Source organism: Oncorhynchus keta, chromosome 34 (assembly GCF_023373465.1).
Source record: "Oncorhynchus keta strain PuntledgeMale-10-30-2019 chromosome 34, Oket_V2, whole genome shotgun sequence".
Lineage (NCBI taxonomy): Eukaryota > Metazoa > Chordata > Actinopteri > Salmoniformes > Salmonidae > Oncorhynchus > Oncorhynchus keta.
In genome coordinates, this window is record NC_068454.1 from 26,880,436 (window position 1) to 26,900,435 (window position 20,000).

A 20,000-nucleotide genomic window follows, 5' to 3' on the forward strand; every position below is an offset into this window, starting at 1 on the left:
TGAAGATGACTTACTAGAGGGAGAGGAAGTCACACCGGGTCATCACATACATCTCAATTTACACCGGGTGATCCCAGTGTATAATCCCATGGTGTGTGTGTGTGCGTGTGCGTGCGTGTGTTTTAGACTAGTCTAGGGGAGGCTGCCTGCTGAGTCTGATTAATGATGCGCTAATCAAACATTATCATTGACTATCCTGGCTAACCTCTCAGTAATATAGACCTGCTGTGCATTTTTCTTTCTCGATGTATGATATCGGCTACCCAAAGACATGCTGCTGGTATTTGTCATACTCCTTTGCTCTTCCATATAAAAACATAACCATATGTAGAATCTAGTGCATTGGACTGAGGTTCTCCAATATAATCTCATCTGGAGTTATTTGTGTGAACTTACAGTATGTAGTATCGTGGAAATTTCCTCTATTTACCAAATCATGAGAGCAAACCACAACACAAGTCAGAGTTAGTTATCAAAGTCCATCTTTAATTATATGAGCTCTATCACAACCCTGTGACTCTCAGATCAATTCAGTGTCTATCAATGAATTCTCTGAGAGCCCCCTCTACATTGCAACTGAGATCCTTTAATTGCAAAGACCCCCCTAGATGACATGACAAACCACAGGTCTTAGGAACTTACACAAAGAAAAGACTTTACTTCAGAGAGGAGTAAGTCGCTCTGAATAAGAGCGTCTGCTAAATGACTTAAATGTAAATGTAAATGAGTATCCCCTAGCCAGACAGAGTTGGCTATAAATTATCGTTCAGTTTGGTCTCCTAAACAAAGCTCTTATTTCGTCCTTGGTACAAAATGGTACCAAGACATTACCCCCACCCTATGATATATATCAAATTGTCATTTAGATACAACCAATTCTAAATACAACCAATCCTGGACAAGCTCACGGAGAGGAGAGTGAGGCTATAGGTTAAGATAGGAGCAACAGAGAGGGAACATAGAATGATTCCAGACACTGCCGTCCTCCTCTCCCCGATGGGAAAAGTAGGGAGTGACTGGCACACAGACACAGTGGAGCAACAGATATGTTTACACATGATGACACCTTGACCTCTCCCCTCTCTGCGGCCCATGCAACTTAGTCTTGACATAGAACAGATAACTGCCAATGGCCACCACTATAGTACAACAAAATACATTCTTATGAGAAATAACTCATAAGCATATCATGAAAATAAAACATCTTATCTATGTTACCCACCAATTCTGATTATTCCCCAACAGTAGTCATCATTTTTTTAAATTTATTTATTTATTTATTTTTTTACCCCTTTTTCTCCCCAATTTCGTGGTATCCAATTGTTGTAGTAGCTACTATCTTGTCTCATCGCTACAACTCCCGTACGGGCTCGGGAGAGACGAAGGTTAAAGTCATGCGTCCTCCGATACACAACCCAACCAAGCCGCACTGCTTCTTAACACAAACACAGTGCGCATCCAACCCGGAAGCCAGCCGCACCAATGCGCCGGAGGAAACACCGTGCACCTGGCCACCTTGGCTAGCGCACACTGCGCCCAGCCCACCACAGGAGTCGCTGGTGCACGATGAGACAAGGACACCCCTACCGACCAAGCCCTCCCTAACCCGGGCGACGCTAGGCCAATTGTGTGTCGCCCCACGGACATCCCGGTCGCGGCCGAACAGTAGTCATCATTGTTTGGATGCAGAAGAGTTACTCCAGTAGCTACTATCACTAGAAAGGTTTGCAATTTGATGTCTGTACACCTAGTCACACTAGGGTTTGCATGGGGTTGCAGTTCATGTCTGTCACTGATATGCCTAGTGTATTCATTTACAATGAACTGGGTTACATTTACAATGAACATCCAAACCAAGTCATCTAAGGCAACAGCATATCTGGAGTCATCCTCCAAGGAGTCTGGAAGTGCAAACAAGCATTCTTTTGCAACTCTACAGCAGTGAGAGATCAATTCCTCTTTTCTTCTTTGGGAGAAAGAGAGGGATAGAGAGAGAGAGGAGAGGGAAATAGAGATTGGACAGGAGAGAGAGAGAGAGAGAGAGAGAGAGAGAGAGAGAGAGAGAGAGAGAGAGAGAGAGAGAGAGAGAGAGAGAGAGAGAGAGAGAGAGAGAGAGAGAGAGAGAGAGAGAGAGAGAGAGAGAGAGAGAGAGAGAGAGAGAGAGAGAGAGAGAGAGAGAGAGAGAGAGAGAGAGAGAGAGAGAGAGAGAGAGAGAGAGAGAGAGAGAGAGAGAGAGAGAGAGAGAGAGAGAGAGAATTCATGAGATTTCCTGTAAATAAATACAATAGTTGTCCCCACTGTATAAACTACTCTACCTACAGTACTGCAGCATGTATTAGCAGCTGCTCACGTGAAAGCCTGAAACACACAGGGTGTATGATCTCTCAGGTTGCAAGCGAGGAGGAGTGTGTGAGGTAAACACACGTCGCCTGGCGCGTGAAGACCAGGCAAACAGCATGACTGTGAGTCTGTCCTCAGAGTCGCGTATTTAAGATCACTGCAGTATAGAAAGAGGATGAGACAACAGTTCACAGGGTGATGCTGGGTGCATGCTAACAACCATCTGTCGTATTCCTACTGCAAGAGAGATGAGCCAAGTTGGAATCAGAAACACAGAGACTGTCAACGTAAGGATTCTCTTTCTGTGGCTCTTGTTCTATTGAATTGTGTGGAGGGGGGGGTTTCAAGGGAAAGTGAGCAGTCTTGTGAAGTGAGAGAGGATGGGGCTGGGATTGAGGATGGGCCAGTCTACCATGCTCTCAAGGATTAGATAGATCTGTCTGGAGTAGATCTGTCTGGCTGTCTCTCAGATAGGATGGGATTAATATTGATGAACTCAGTGCAACTTGTCTAACTTCACTCTGGTTCCAATGGCTCACTGGGTTAGAGCCTGGTGCTATCAAGAAGTATGTATTTGATTCCCTCATGTCAATGGGGAAAATTATGTAAGTAATGTTAGCTGTATGGGTAGATCACTGGGGGGGGGGTTTAACAAGACACAGATGACGCAGTCTCTATTGGACTCCACACTGCCCTCTCCCACCTGGACAAGAGGAACACCTATGTGAGAATGCTGTTCATTGACTACAGCTCAGCGTTCAACACTATAGTGCCCTCCAAGCTCATCACTAAGCTCAGGACCCTGGGACTGAACACCTTCCTCTACAACTGGTTCCTGACAGGATGCCCCCAGGTGGTGAGGGTAGGCAACAACATATTCACCACGCTGATCCTCAACACCGGGTCCCCTCAGGGGTGTGTGATTAGTCCCCTCCTGTACTCCCTGTTCACTCACGACTTGAACACCAACATACATTTTGCTGATGACACAACGGTGGTAGGCCTGATCACTGACGACGATGAGACAGCCTATAGGGAAGATGTCAGAGACCTGGCAGTGAGTTGCCAGGACAAGAACCTCTCCCTAAACATCAACAAGACAATGGAGCTGGTCGTGGACTACAGGAAACGAAGGGCCGAGCACTCCCCCATCGACAGGGCTGTAGTGGAGCAGATTGAGAGCTTCAAGTTCCTCGGCATCCACATCACTAAAGATGTATCATGGTCCACACTTACAACAACACAGTTGTGAAGAGTGCACGACAATGCCGTTTCTCCCTCAGCAGGCTGATAAGTTTTGGCATGGGCCCGCTGATCCTCAAATAGTTCTACAGCAGCACCATTGAGAGCATTTTGACTGGCTTCATCACCGCTTGGTATGGCAACTGCCTGGCATCCGACTGCAAGACGCAACAGAGGGGAGTGCACACGGCCCAGAACATCACTTGGGCCGAGGTCCCTGGCATCCAGGACCTTCAAAAGAAGGCCTTAAAAATGGTCAAAGACTCCAGCCACTCAAGTCATTTTCTCTGCTACAGTAAGGCAAGCGGCACCAAGTCTGGAACCAACAGGACCCTGAACAGCTTCTACCGCCAAGCCATAATACTGCTAAATAGTTAGTTAAATAGTAACCAAATAACTACCCGGGCTATCTGCATTGACTCTATCTGCATCTGCATTTTTTTTTACTAATCACATACACTGCTGCTACTGTCAATGATCTATCCTATTGCCTAGTCATGTTATTCCTAGTTATATGTAGATACTGTATCTACCCCTGCATATCGATTTGGTACTGGTACCCTGTGTACATAGCCAAGTTATCATTATTCATTGTGCATATATTATTACATATTATTACTTTTCTGTTATTTCTCTATTAGCTTTCACTCTGCAATGTTGGGAATGGCCTGTAATTCAGCATTTCACTGTTAGTCTACACGTGTTGTTTATGAAGCATGTGATAAATACAATTTCATTTGACTACAATACCAGACAACAACCCACACAACACAACATGCCACCAGGGAACTGGGCTGACTGAAGTGAAAGTAACCTTAATACATTTTAAAAATAAAATAAAAAGTTGTAATTTTTTAACCTTTATTTAACTAGGCTAGTCAGTTAAGAACAAATTCTATTTTCAATGGCAGCCTAGGAACATTGGGTTAACTGCCTTGTTCAGGAGCAGAACGAATGATTTTTATCTTGTCAGCTCAGGGATTCGATCTTGCAACCTTTCGGTTACAAGTCCAACGCTGTAACCACTAGGCTTCCTGTTTTAATACATGTTCAAATACATGTGAAAATGAAATGTTTCTTTCTTTCTAACTTCTGGGAGGGAAATTGATTACATCTCTTGCCAAGATATGAAATAAACAAACACAAGGTTTTTGGACTGTGCTCAGTAAGGGGAAATCTTTTGGATGAGAACATTGTTCGCTCTCTCTCCCACTTACTCTCTGTTTGTATGTACACACTTGACTGTCTATACCTTGCCTAAATGTGTATGTTCGTGTACTATAGTATATTAGTCCAGTCTTACTTAAACTTATCCACCCTTTCTTCTTTCCAGGTGTGAATAGGAAGTTGTCCCTTGTTATTGTGTCTTTCCTTGGTCATCTCTGTCCTGTCCCGTACTGTACTTCTGACGATAGAGAACGTGTCTGCACAGACCTTGACTCACCACCGGGAGTCCCACACCGCCTTACCAGGTAAACCAAGCCTCACAATGCTGATCAATGATGTCCCATCGACGAGATTGTGATTTGCGTTTTTCCACTGTCTCTAATTAAGGGAGAGAGAGAAAAATAGTGAAAACACAAATAAAAAATATAGCTGCAAACAGCAATGAACAGGGTTCACATTTTGACAGAAAGAATGCAAGATCAGTTGGATAACAAAGCAAGCACTCTAGCATGTAGGAACTATCTTCCTTTATGTGCAATCAGTGGAAGCATTACCATGTTGATTTCTCAATACCACAAGGATGACGCAAGTGACATTTAGACTAGTGCTGTAGGTTGGTTATCTTTGAATGTAGCAGGTAGTCATTTATAAAGTCATGACTTAATGTTAATTAATTCACTTATTCTGGGTTCAATTTGATTAATGAATTCTGGGACTTCATTTTGTGAAAATCTGTTTGTGTACATGATTTATATCTCAATTGGTACACTTCACATTAGCATTCCAAAATACATTAGCATACCAAAATACAATACACTTTCACAGCTGTAATACACTGACTGCACAATCGGCATGGACTTCTGGTTTGTAATTTTCCTGGATAAAATATCCACTTTTCACTACATTCAGACCACATAATAGGGCAACAATATGTGATTATACAGATATAGTAATCACGACATTTCACATTGTTTGTCAACATCATTTATATCTAACATTAATTTGTACGAGACAAAGTCCACATGATAAATACTTATTGCTCTTTTATCATCTGGTGACACTGGTGCCAATGACATCTATAGTGTCTGGTGCAGCCATCTAAAGTTGCAGTGACTTATATTCACACAGCTTCTAATGACATGTACATAAGGGTTAACTACCACAGTTCATGGCCCCATGTCCATCGGTTCTGTTGTCATAGCCCTGGTGTGATATGGTGCCATCTAGTGGTGTAGCGTGTCTGACTTTGAATGCAGCAACTAATCATTCTCAAATTCATTATAAGCTAATTAATTGAGTCTACATACCAAATCTGGAGTCAATCTGACTTATGGTTCATGTGAAGAAGACTTTTGAAATTATTTTTAACATTAGCATATGTGCTAACATATATCTATAGGTACATATGGTTCATGAGGAGAAGATGATTGCAGATGATTTTGAGCATAAACATTACATACAGTGCAAACAGAAAGCATTCACACCCCTTTAGTTGTTCCACATTTGTTGTGTTTCAAGGTGGGAATCAAATGTATTTCATTGCCTTTTTTTTATGTCAACGATCTACACAAAATACACTAATGTCAAAGTGGAAGAAAAATGTTAACATCTTTGGCAGCGATTACAGCAGAGTCTTTCTGGGTAAGTCTCTAAGAGCTTTGCATATATGGATTGTAAAGTATATTCAAGCTCTGTAAAGTTGGTTGTTGATCATTCCTAGACACCCAGTTTCACGTCTTGCCATATATTTTCAAGTCAGTGTATATTTTGTCTTGTGTTTAGGTTATTGTCCTGCTGAAAAGTTAATTTATCACCCACTGTTGGAAGCAGACTGAACCAGGTTTTCCTATAGGATTTTGCCAGTGCTTAGCTCTATTCCATTTATTTTTATACTAAAAAAACTCCTTTGTCCTTTCCGATGACAAGCAGACATCTCAGCTTGCATGTCGGCCCACCACCTCAAGCTCAACTGCGAAAAGACGGAGCTGCTCTTCCATCTGGGGAAGGTCTGCCTGCTCAAAAACCTCTCCGTCATGATTGCCAACTCCCCAGTGTCACCCTCCCAGAGTGCAAAGACCCTTGGTGTGACCCTGGCCAACACCCTGTCGTTCTCTGCAAACATCAAAGCAGTGACTCACTCCTGCAGGTTCATGCTCTTCAACATCCGTAGAGTACGACCCTACCTCACACAGGAAGAGGCACAGGTCCTAATCTTGGCACTTGGCATCTCCCGTCTGGACTACTGCTAAACGCTGTTGGCTGGGCTTCTCGCTTGTGCCATCAAACCCCTGCAACTTATCCAGAAGGCTGCAGCCCTCCTGGTTATCAACCTTCACAATTTCTCCCATGTCACCCCGACACTCTACTGACTTCCAGTCGAAGCTCACATCCATACAAGACCATGGTGCTTGCCTAAAGAGCAGCAAGAGGAACTGCCCCTCCCTACCTTCAGGCTATTCTCAAACCCTTACACCCCAACTCAAGGACTCCATTCTGCCATCTCTGGTCTCTTTTTCCACCCACCCCAGCACGAGGTGCAGCTGTGTAATGATCATGCGGTTTAATCAGCTTCTTGGTATGCCACAACAGTCAGATGGATGGATTATCTTGGCAAAGGAGAAATGCTCACTAACAGTGATGTAAACAAATTTACACACAAAATTTGAGTCGAAACACCACATTTGGAGTGAATCTGACTTTTAGTCCATGAGAATAATACTTTCTATGACTATTTTAAGCATTAGCGTTACATAGTCAAACAAGTAAATTGTTTCCTTATTTTTTAAGATATCAATGCCAAGCATAACACACTTCATTAACCTGATAGGCCTCTGTGGAGTGGGTTTACAAAGGAATTTAAATGGATAATCAGATTTACGGATTCATCAATAACTCAGCCATCTCTTAACCAATCCCTGAGCTTTTATTTAACGAAGTCAAGATTTTAATTGAACCTTTATTTAACTAGGTGTACATAGCAAAGGGTGTTTGTTGGACCTTATAATAGCCAATAGGCCAATCTGTGCCATTTTTTTGGACCAATTTACTCATGGCCTCTAGTTTCTGTGTGCCAAATTAGAAAAAAAAGTTACCAATCTATGCTTGAGATATTTGATTATGTCAAGGAAAAAATAAGAAGAAGAACTAATAATTGTGAATAATTGTGAATCCCTAAAAATAAAGCTAGCGACAGGGAGAGAGACAGAGAGAGACAGAGAGACAAAGAGAGACAGAGAGACAGAGAGAGACAGAGAGACAGAGAGAGACAGAGAGAGAGAGAGAGAGACAGAGAGAGACAGAGAGAGAGACAGAGAGACAGAGAGAGAGACAGAGAGAGAGACAGGGAGAGAGACAGGGAGAGAGAGACAGAGAGAGAGACAGAGAGAGACAGAGAGAGACAGAGAGAGAGACAGGGAGAGAGACAGGGAGAGAGACAGAGAGAGAGACAGAGAGAGACAGAGAGAGACAGAGAGAGAGACAGAGAGACAGAGAGAGAGACAGAGAGACAGAGAGAGAGACAGAGAGAGAGACAGAGAGAGACAGAGAGAGACAGAGAGAGACAGAGAGACAGAGAGAGACAGAGAGAGACAGAGAGAGACAGAGAGAGACAGAGAGAGAGAGAGAGACAGAGAGAGAGACAGAGAGACAGAGAGAGACAGAGAGAGACAGAGAGAGAGACAGAGAGAGACAGAGAGAGACAGAGAGAGACAGGGAGAGAGACAGAGAGAGACAGAGAGAGACAGAGAGAGACAGAGAGAGACAGAGAGAGACAGAGAGAGACAGAGAGAGACAGAGAGACAGAGAGAGAGACAGAGAGAGACAGAGAGAGACAGAGAGAGAGACAGGGAGAGAGACAGGGAGAGAGACAGAGAGAGAGACAGAGAGACAGAGAGAGACAGAGAGAGAGACAGAGAGAGACAGAGAGAGACAGAGAGAGAGACAGAGAGACAGAGAGAGAGACAGAGAGAGACAGAGAGAGAGAGAGACAGAGAGAGAGACAGAGAGACAGAGAGAGAGAGACAGAGAGAGACAGAGAGAGACACAGGGAGAGAGACAGGGAGAGAGACAGAGAGAGAGACAGAGAGAGACAGAGAGAGACAGAGAGAGAGACAGAGAGACAGAGAGAGAGACAGAGAGACAGAGAGAGAGACAGAGAGAGAGACAGAGAGAGAGACAGAGAGAGACAGAGAGAGAGACAGAGAGAGACAGAGAGAGACAGAGAGAGAGACAGAGAGAGACAGAGAGAGACAGAGAGAGACAGTGAAAGACAGCGAGAGGCAGACAAAGAGAGACAGACTGTGAAATGGTGTAAAATGGCTATGTGTGGGTGGGTGCATGTGTGAGTGTCTGTTGTTTATGTAGCCTTCCCAATGCTAGGAGCCATGAGTGGGCTGAAGAGAAGAGCTGCTCCACCAGAGGAAGTGAACATGACGCACGACCATGAAACCCAAACAAAACAAAAAACATTATATACTCACTCTCTCTTTGTTACTCTAGCTCAGGCACAGGCTGGCATTTGCTGCTGCTAACCTCTGTGCTTGCTTGTGTGAGTGCCTGCGTGTGTGTCTGCGTGCACATGTGGGTGTAAATGTTTAAGTGAGTATGTGTGTAGGCTTATGTGTGTGTGTTCGTGTGGTTTTGTGTGTGTAAATGTTACAGTGAATGAGTGTGTGTGTGTGTGTGGGTGGGTGGGTGGGTGGGTCGGTGTGTAAATGTTTAAGTGAGTGTATGTGAGCTCACGCTTGTTAACGTTGTGTGTTTGTGTGTGTGTGTGTGTGTATGTGTGTGTGCGGCAGACTCAAACTTGTGTGTGCATAGTGGCCAGTAATATTTTAAACAGTTGAAGTCGGAAGTTTACATATACTTAAGTTGGAGTCATTAAACCTTGTTTTTCTTGTTAATAACAAACTATAGTTTTGCAAGTCGGTTAGGACATCTACTTTGTGCATGACACAAGTAATTTTTCCAACAATTGTTTACAGAGAGATTATTTCACTTATAATTCACTGTATCACCATTCCAGTGAGTCAGAAGTTTACATACACTACTACGTTGACTGTGCCTTTATACAGCTTGGAAACAGCTTCCAGAAAATTATGTCATGGCTTTAGAAGCTTCTGATAGGCTAATTGAAATAATTTGAGTCAATTGGAGGTGTACCTGTGGATGTATTTCAAGGCCTACCTTCAAATCCAGTGCCTCTTTGCTTGACATAATGGGAAAATCTAAAGAAATCAGCCCAGAAATTGTATACCTCCACAAGTCTGGTTCATCCTTGGGAGCAATTTCCAAACACATGAATGTATCATATTCATCTGTACAAATAATAGTACGCAAGTATAAACACCATGGGACCACGCAGCCGTCATACCACTCAGGAAGGAAACATTCTCTTTCTCCTAGAGATTAATGTACTTTGGTGCAGAAGTGCAAATCAATCCCAGAACAACAGCAACCTTGTGAAGATGCTGGAGGAAGCAGGTACAAACGTATCGATATCCACAGTAAAATGAGTCCTATATCGACATAACCTGAAAGGCCACTCAGCAAGGAAGAAGCCACTGCTCCAAAACCGCCATTAAAAAGCCAGACTATGGTTTGCAACTGCACATGGGGACAAAGATGGTACTTATTGGAGAAATGTCCTCTGGTCTGATGAAACAAAAATAGAACGGTTTGGCCATAATGACCATCGTTGTGTTTGGAGGAAAAAGGGGGAGGCTTGCAAGCCGAAGAACACCATCCTAACTGTGAAACACGGGGGTGGCAGCATCATGTTGTGGGGGTGCTTTGCTGTAGGAGGGACTGGTGCACTTCACAAAATAGATGGCATCACGAGGAAGGATTATTATGAGGATATATTGAAGCAACATCCCAAGACATCAGTCAGGAAGTTAAAGCTATGTCGCAAATTGGTCTTTCAAATGGATAAACATCCCAAGTATACTTCCAAAGTTGTGGAAAAATGGCTTAAGGACAACAAAGTCAAGGTATTGGAGTGGCCATCACAAAGCGCTAACCTGAACCCTATAGAAAATGTGTGGGCAGAACTGAAAAAGTGTGTGCAAGCAAGGAGGCCTACAATCCTGACTCAGTTACACCAGCTCTGTCAGCAGGAATGATCCAAGATGGCATAGCAGTTCAGACGTCTTTTGTCCTCGTCCTGTCGTGTCCCGTATATATATATATATATATATATATATATATATATATATATATATATATTTACAACTTTTTTCACATACATTTTTAAAATTTTCCATCAACTCATCTTCACAACACTCTCCTGCAACCAGCCTCACCAATTGATATTTATAAAAAAGTATTATTTACCTCAAATCTGTAATCCTCCAAGAAGCTAGCCAGAAACTCCAAGAAGCTAGCCAGAAACTAGCCAGAAGCTAATCAGAAGCTAGTTCAGAAGCTAGTTAGCTTCTTTACTGGCAAATCGTTAGTATTCAGCTAACCACGGTTTGTGGTCATCAGCTATCCTTTAGCTCGAAAATCTATCGCCAGTTTGTACGGCGCAGCGCGGCTCGGAACGGAACATACCGGACCAATTTTTCTCTCCATGTCCCTGGATTTCAACCGCTCTCTGGACATTCATACCTGGATCTCACAGCTAGCTAGCTGCTATCCGTGTGACTGTCGGCTTTCGTCGATTCCGGAGCAAACATCAATTATTCCGGAGCTAGCCAGCTCCGTCAATCACTCCTGGGCTGCAGTCACCTATCCGGACCCGTTTTACTGCCTATGCGGAGCCCCACCGGGCCTTCACAACTGGACTGCCGACGTTATCTACCCGAAGGAGTTATCCGGCTGGCTCCTCCTTCGCGACGTTACCTGAACGCCCATCTGCGGCCTGCTAACCGTTAGCTGTCTTATCGGCTGCTATCTGAATAGACAATCGGACAATTTATTTATTTATTTTTAATATTATTATGTTTTCTTCTTGGGCCTCTATAATTATATCTATTGTTTTTATTTTTGTTGTTGTTGTGTGATTTGGATTAATCCCCTCTACCACACGGAACCCCACTAATCTACTGAGAGGTGGCTAATAACAGACCTCCATCCTATGCTAGCTCGCTACCGATGGCCTGGCTAGCTGTCTAAATCGCCGTGACCCCCAACCAACCTCACTACTCACTGAACCCTTATGATCACTTGGCTAAGCATGCCTCTCCTTAATGTCAATATGCCTTGTCCATTGCTGTTCTGGTTAGTGTTTATTGGCTTATTTCACTGTAGAGCCTCTAGTCCTGCTCACTATACCTTATCCAAACTATTAGTTCCACTACCCACACATGCAATGACATCTCCTGGTTTCAATGATGTTTCTAGAGATAATATCTCTCTCTTCATCACTCAATACCTAGGTTTACCTCCACTGTATTCACATCCTACCATACCTTTGTCTGTACATTATACCTTGATGCTATTTTATCGCCCCCACAAACCTCCTTTTACTCTCTGTTCCAGACGTTCTAGACGACCAATTCTTATTGCTTTTAGTCGCACCCTTATTCTACTCCTCCTACGTTCCTCTGGCGATGTAGAGGTGAATCCAGGCCCTGCAGTGACTAGCTCCACTCCTATTCCCCAGGGGCTCTCTTTTGACGACTTCTGTAACCGTAATAGCCTTGGTTTCATGCATGTTAACATTAGAAGCCTCCTCCCTAAGTTTGTTCTATTCACTGCTTTAGCACACTCTGCCAACCCGGATGTTCTAGCTGTGTCTGAATCCTGGCTTAGGAAGACCACCAAAAATTGTGAAATTTGAATTCCAAACTACAACATTTTCAGACAAGATAGAACTGCCAAAGGGGGCGGTGTTGCAATCTACTGCAAAGATAGCCTGCAGAGTTCTGTCCTACTATCCAGGTCTGTACCCAAACAATTTGAACTTCTACTTTTAAAAATCCACCTCTCTAAAAACAAGTCTCTCACCGTTGCCGCCTGCTATAGACCACCCTCTGCCCCCAGCTGTGCTCTGGACACCATATGTGAACTGATTGCCCCCCCATCTATCTTCAGAGCTCGTGCTGCTAGGCGACCTAAACTGGAACATGCTTAACACCCCAGCCATCCTACAATCTAAACTTGATGCCCTCAATCTCACACAAATTATCAATGAACCTACCAGGTACCTCACCAAAGCCTTAAACACGGGCACCCTCATAGATCCTAACCAACTTACCCTCTAAATACACATCTGCTGTCTTCAACCAAGATCTCAGCGATCACTGCCTCATTGCCTGCATCCGTAATGGGTCAGCGGTCAAACGACCTCCACTCATCACTGTAAAACGCTCCCTGAAAGACTTCAGCGAGCAGGCCTTTCTAATCGACCTGGCCGGGGTATCCTGGAAGGATATTGATCTCATCCCATCAGTAGAGGATGCCTGGATATTTTTTTAAAATGCCTTCCTAACCATCTTAAATTAACATGCCCCATTCAAGAAATTTAGAACCAGGAACAGATATAGCCCTTGGTTCTCCCCAGACCTGACTGCCCTTAACCAACACAAAAACATCCTATGGCATTCTGCATTAGCATCGAACAGCCCCCGTGATATGCAGCTGTTCAGGGAAGCTAGAAACCATTATACACAGGCAGTTAGAAAAGCCAAGGCTAGCTTTTTCAAGCAGAAATTTGCTTTCTGCAACACTAACTCAAAAAAGTTCTGGGACACTGTAAAGTCCATGGAGAATAAGAACACCTCCTCCCAGCTGCCCACTGCACTGAAGATAGGAAACACTGTCACCACTGATAAATCCACCATAATTGAGAATTTCAATAAGCATTTTTCTACGGCTGGCCATGCTTTCCACCTGGCTACTCCTACCCCGGTCAACAGCACTGCACCCCCAACAGCAACTCGCCCAAGCCTTCCCCATTTCTCCTTCTCCCAAATCTGTTCAGCTGATGTTCTGAAAGAGCTGCAAGATCTGGACCCCTACAAATCAGCCGGGCTAGACAATCTGGACCCTTTCTTTCTAAAATGATCTGCCGAAATTGTTGCCACCCCTATTACTAGCCTGTTCAACCTCTCTTTCGTGTCGTCTGAGATTCCCAAAGATTGGAAAGCAGCTGCGGTCATCCCCCTCTTCAAAGGGGGGGACACTCTTGACCCAAACTGCTACAGACCTATATCTATCCTACCATGCCTTTCTAAGGTCTTCGAAAGCCAAGTCAACAAACAGATTACCGACCATTTCGAATCTCACCATACCTTCTCTGCTATGCAATCTGGTTTCAGAGCTGGTCATGGGTGCACCTCAGCCACACTCAAGGTCCTAAACGATATCTTAACCGCCATCGATAAGAGACATTACTGTGCAGCCATATTCATTGATCTGGCCAAGGCTTTCGACTCTGTCAATCACCACATCCTCACCGGCAGACTCGACAGCCTTGGTTTCTCAAATGATTGCCTCGCCTGGTTCACCAACTACTTCTCTGATAGAGTTCAGTGTGTCAAATCGGAGGGTCTGCTGTCCGGACCTCTGGCAGTCTCTATGGGGGTGCCACAGGGTTCAATTCTTGGACCGACTCTCTTCTCTGTATACATCAATGAGGTCGCTCTTGCTGCTGGTGAGTCTCTGATCCACCTCTACGCAGACGACACCATTCTGTATACTTCCGGCCCTTCTTTGGACACTGTGTTAACAACCCTCCAGGCAAGCTTCAATGCCATACAACTCTCCTTCCGTGGCCTCCAATTGCTCTTAAATACAAGTAAAACTAAATGCATGCTCTTCAACCGATCGCTACCTGCACCTACCCGCCTGTCCAACATCACTACTCTGGACGGCTCTGACTTATAATACGTGGACAACTACAAATACTTAGGTGTCTGGTTAGACTGTAAACTCTCCTTCCAGACCCATATCAAACATCTCCAATCCAAAGTTAAATCTAGAATTGGCTTCCTATTTCGCAACAAAGCATCCTTCATTCATGCTGCCAAACATACCCTTGTAAAACTGACCATCCTACCAATCCTCGACTTTGGCGATGTCATTTACAAAATAGCCTCCAATACCCTACTCAACAAATTGGATGCAGTCTATCACAGTGCCATCCGTTTTGTCACCAAAGCCCCATATACTACCCACCATTGCGACCTGTACGCTCTCGTTGGCTGGCCCTCGCTTCATACTCGTCGCCAAACCCACTGGCTCCATGTCATCTACAAGACCCTGCTAGGTAAAGTCCCCCCTTATCTCAGCTTGCTGGTCACCATAGCATCTCCCACCTGTAGCACACGCTCCAGCAGGTATATCTCTCTGGTCACCCCCAAAACCAATTCTTTCTCTGGCCGCCTCTCCTTCCAGTTCTCTGCTGCCAATGACTGGAACGAACTACAAAAATCTCTGAAACTGGAAACACTTATCTCCCTCACTAGCTTTAAGCACCAACTGTCAGAGCAGCTCACAGATTACTGCACCTGTACATAGCCCACCTATAATTTAGCCCAAACAACTACCTCTTTCCCAACTGTATTTAATTTATTTATTTATTTTGCTCCTTTGCACCCCATTATTTTTATTTCTACTTTGCACATTCTTCTATTGCAAAACTACCATTCCAGTGTTTTACTTGCTATATTGTATTTACTTTGCCACCATGGCCTTTTTGCCTTTACCTCCCTTCTCACCTCATTTGCTCACATTGTATATAGACTTGTTTATACTGTATTATTGACTGTATGTTTGTTTTACTCCATGTGTAACTCTGTGTCGTTGTATCTGTCGAACTGCTTTGCTTTATCTTGGCCAGGTCGCAATTGTAAATGAGAACTTGTTCTCAACTTGCCTACCTGGTTAAATAAAGGTGAAATAAATAAATAAAGGAATGGGCCAAAATTCACCCAACTTATTGTGGGAAGCTTGTGGAAGGCTTCCTGAAATGTTTAACCCAATTTAAACCATTTAAAGGCAATGCTACCAAATACTAATTGAGTTTATATAACCTTCTGACCCACTGGGAAAGTGATGAAAGAAATAAAAGCTGAAAAAGAGAATTCTCTCTACTATTATTCTGACATTTCACTTTCTTAAAATGAAGTGGTGATCCTAACTGACCTAAGACAGGGAATTTTTACTAGGATTAAATGGCAGGAATTGTGAAAATATCAGTTGAAATGTATTTGGCTAAGGTGTATGTAAACTTCCAACTGTAGATCCTAAGGTTAACATAGAGGACAAAGCATGAACAAAGAGATGCCTATTAGGCCAGAGGCCTAGAAGCCTCGGAAATGATAATTGATCATACAACCTTCCTCCATGAACTGGATTCAGGATAAGAGTAAGAACAAAGGCATTTGATTCAATTTATAACATCTGAAGGTGTAACCTTTCAACCCAAAACGAACCACCATTGACCAATCAAACAATACCAAATGTTCAGTGTAACCTGACCAAGGCCCAATCTCCACAGGGTGTCATAGCATTGAAAATCTTGTGCATAAGAGTTACTGAGAGGACCATATAATCTTTTTGCATAGAGTAATTCAGAGTTTACCCTGTCCAGATACAAGTTACCACAGAGATAATAATCCATACAGATAGCATCATAGCTATCCTCAGAGAACAAGTTTCAGGTAAATACCAAACATCAAATCAAATGTATTTGTCACATACACATGGTTAGCAGATGTTAATGCGAGTGTAGCGAGATGTTAAATGCGAATGTAACGAGGTGTTAATGCGAGTGTAGCGAGATGTTAATGCGAGTGTAGCGAGATGTTAATGCGAGTGTAGCGAGATGTTAATGCGAATGTAACGAGATGTTAATGCGAGTGTAGCGAGATGTTAATGCGAGTGTAGCGAGATGTTAATGCGAGTGTAACGAGATGTTAATGCGAGTTTAGCGAGATGTTAATGCGAGTGTAACGAGATGTTAATGCGAGTGTAACGAGATGTTAATGCGAGTGTAATGAGATGTTAATGCGAATGTAACGAGATGTTAATGCAAGTGTAGCGAGATGTTAATGCGAATGTAACGAGATGTTCATGCGAGTGTGGCGAGATGTTAATGCGAGTGTAGCGAGATGTTAATGCAAGTGTAGCGAGATTTTAATGCGAATGTAACGAGATGTTAATGTGCGTGTAGCGAGATGTTAATGCGAGTGTAGCGAGATGTTAATGCGAGTGTAGCGAGATGTTAATGCGAATGTAACGAGATGTTAATGCGAGTGTAGCGAGATGTTAATGCGAGTGTAGCGAGATGTTAATGCGAGTGTAACGAGATGTTAATGCGAGTGTAACGAGATCTTAATGCGAGTTTAGCGAGATGTTAATGCGAGTGTAACGAGATGTTAATGCGAGTGTAACGAGATGTTAATGCGAGTGTAACGAGATGTTAATGCGAGTGTAGCGAGATGTTAATGCGAGTGTAGCGAGATGTTAATGCGAGTGTAGCGAGATGTTAATGCGAGTGTGACGAGATGTTAATGCGAGTGTGACGAGATGTTAATGCGAGTGTAGCGAGATGTTAATGCGAGTGTAACGAGATGTTAATGCGAGTGTAACGAGATGTTAATGCGAGTGTAACGAGATGTTAATGCGAGTGTAACGAGATGTTAATGCGAGTGTAACGAGATGTTAATGCGAGTGTAACGAGATGTTAATGCGAGTGTAGCGAGATGTTAATGCGAGTGTAGCGAGATGTTAATGCGCGTGTAGCGAGATGTTAATGCGAGTGTAGCGAGATGTTAATGCGAGTGTAGCGAGATGTTAATGCGAGTTTAGCGAGATGTTAATGCGAGTGTAGCGAGATGCTTGTGCTTCTAGTTCCGACCATGCAGTAATATCTAACAAGTAATATAGCCTAACAATTTCACAACAACTACCTTATACACACAAGTGTAAAGGAATGAGTACGAATATGTACATAAAAATATATAAATGAGTGATGCCCAAACGGCAGAGACAAGATGCAGTAGATGGTATAGAGTACAGTATATACATATGAGATGAGTAATGTAGGGTATGAAAACATTATATAAAGTGGCATTGTTTAAAGTGGCTAGTGATACATTTAATTACATTAAGATGCCAAGATGAGGTAGATGGTATAGAGAATAGTATATACATATGAGATGAGTAATGTAGGGTATGTAAGCATTATATAAAGTGGCTAGTGATAAATTAATTACATAGATTTTTCCATTACTAAAGTGGCTATAGTTGAGTCAGTATGTTGGCACTCAATGTTAGTGATGTTTAACAGTCTGATGGCCTTGAGATAGAAGCTGTTTTTCAGTCTCTCGGTCCCCGCTTTGATGCACCTGTACTGACGTCGCCTTCTGGATGATAGCGAGGTGAACAGGCAGTGGCTCGGGTGGTTGTTGTCCTTGATGATCTTTTTGGCCTTCCTGTGACATCGGGTGGTGTGTAGGTGTCCTGGAGGGCAGGTAGTTTGCCCCCGTGATGCGTTGTGCAGACCTCACTACCCTCTGGAGAGCCTTACGGTTGTGGGCAGAGCAGTTTCCGTACCAGGCAGTGATACAGCCCGACAGGATGCTCTCGATTGTGCATCTGTAAAAGTTTGTGAGTGTTTTTGGTGACAAGCTGAATTTCTTCAGCCTCCTGAGGTTGAAGAGGCACTGCTGCGCCTTCTTCACCACGCTGTCTGTGTGGGTGGACCATTTCAGTTTGTCCGTGATGTGTACGCCGAGGAACTTAAAACTTTCCACCCTCTCCACTAAAAAAATCAAATTTATTTATATAGCTCTTCGTACATCAGCTGATATCTCAAAGTGCTGTACAGAAACCCAGCCTAAAACCCCAAACAGCAAGCAGTGCAGGTGTAGAAGCACTACTGTCCCGTCAATGTAGATAGGGGGCTGCTCCCTCTGCTGTTTCCTGAAGTCCACGATCATCTCCTTTATTTTGTTGACATTGAGTGCGAGGTTATTTTCCTGACACCACACTCCGAGGGCCCTCACCTCCTCCCTGTAGGCCGTCTCGTCGTTGTTGGTAATCAAGCCTACCACTGTAGTGTCGTCTGCAAACTTGATGATTGAGTTGGAGGCGTGCATGGCCTCGCAGTCGTGGGTGAACAGGGAGTACAGGAGAGGGCTGAGAACGCACCCTTGTGGGGAACCAGTGTTGAGGATCAGTAGGGTGGATGGATACTATAGTATTATTCTATCACATATTCAATAGTCAGTTCTCTGTATACTGGAACAGAGAGATACATTTTGGCCCCTCAGAAGGGGAAGGGCTGGCTAGTCCTTCGACATTGTCCTTTGTACTTTCCTTGTGTTCGTGGTCCATTTGCCATGCAACTCCAGGTGTCAGAGAGCACATCATTTAGGGCAGAGCCTTCATGTGTCTGTGTATGTGTATGCTTGGGCTGTACTCTGTTTTGGCCTCAGAGTGGCGCAGCGGTCTAAGGCACTCAGTGCTAGAGGCGTCACCACAGAGGGAGTCCCATAGGACGGCGCACAATAGGCTCAGCGTCGGCCGGGTTAGGCCAGGGTAGTCATTGTCATTGTAAAATAAGTTTGTTCTTAACCCACTTGCCAAGTTAAATAAAGGTTCAATAATATATTTTTTATTTTATTTTTTTAATAACTGTGCTGGCCAGGAAAACCGTTTCTGACGGGCTCCCATCCAGCTATACTAATGTGTGTGGAGAGGCCTCAGAACAGTTCCCCTCAACTCCCACTTTCCCACACCGAGCAGACTGTAGCAGGGTGACATAGCGCAGCCATACTCCATCTCCATCTCTACCCCCCTCAGTCGTAACTTTGAAGGCCCCGCTTCTCTTTCTCTCTGACCGAGCAAACCAGCTGCCTTTGACTATGACACGTGTTTAGTAGATGTTGTTGTGGGTGGAGCTAAATGTTTGTGCTTCTAGTTCCGACAGTGCAGCCATATCTAACTATTTCACAACATATACCCAATTCACACAAATCTAAGTAAGGGAATGGAATTAAGAATATATAAATATGTGGATGAGCTATGTCAGAGCGGCATAGGCGAAGATGCAATAGATAGTATAAAATACAGTATATACATATATCAGATGAGTAATGCCAGATACGTAAACATTATTAAAGTGGCATTATTAAAGTGACTCGTTGTCACACCCTGACCATAGTTTGCTTTGTATGTTTCTATGTTTTGTTTGGTCAGGGTGTAATCTGAGTGGGCATTCTATGTTGTGTGTCTAGTTTGTCTGTTTCTGTGTTTGGCCTGATATGGTTCTCAATCAGAGGCAGGTGTTAGTCATT

At 43.6% G+C, this 20,000-nt stretch overlaps 1 protein-coding gene across 3 annotated transcripts in view; it reads left to right on the forward strand.

Annotated features, from left to right (window-relative positions):
* Positions 1–20,000, forward strand: part of map2 (microtubule-associated protein 2) — a 163,874-nt gene that overhangs the window by 64,301 nt on the left and 79,573 nt on the right. For all 3 annotated transcript variants that reach the window (XM_052493516.1, XM_052493517.1, XM_052493532.1), the window contains exon 3: positions 4,916–5,054. The gene's annotated coding sequence lies outside the window, so the exon portion shown is untranslated. The remainder of the gene's footprint in view (positions 1–4,915; positions 5,055–20,000) is intronic.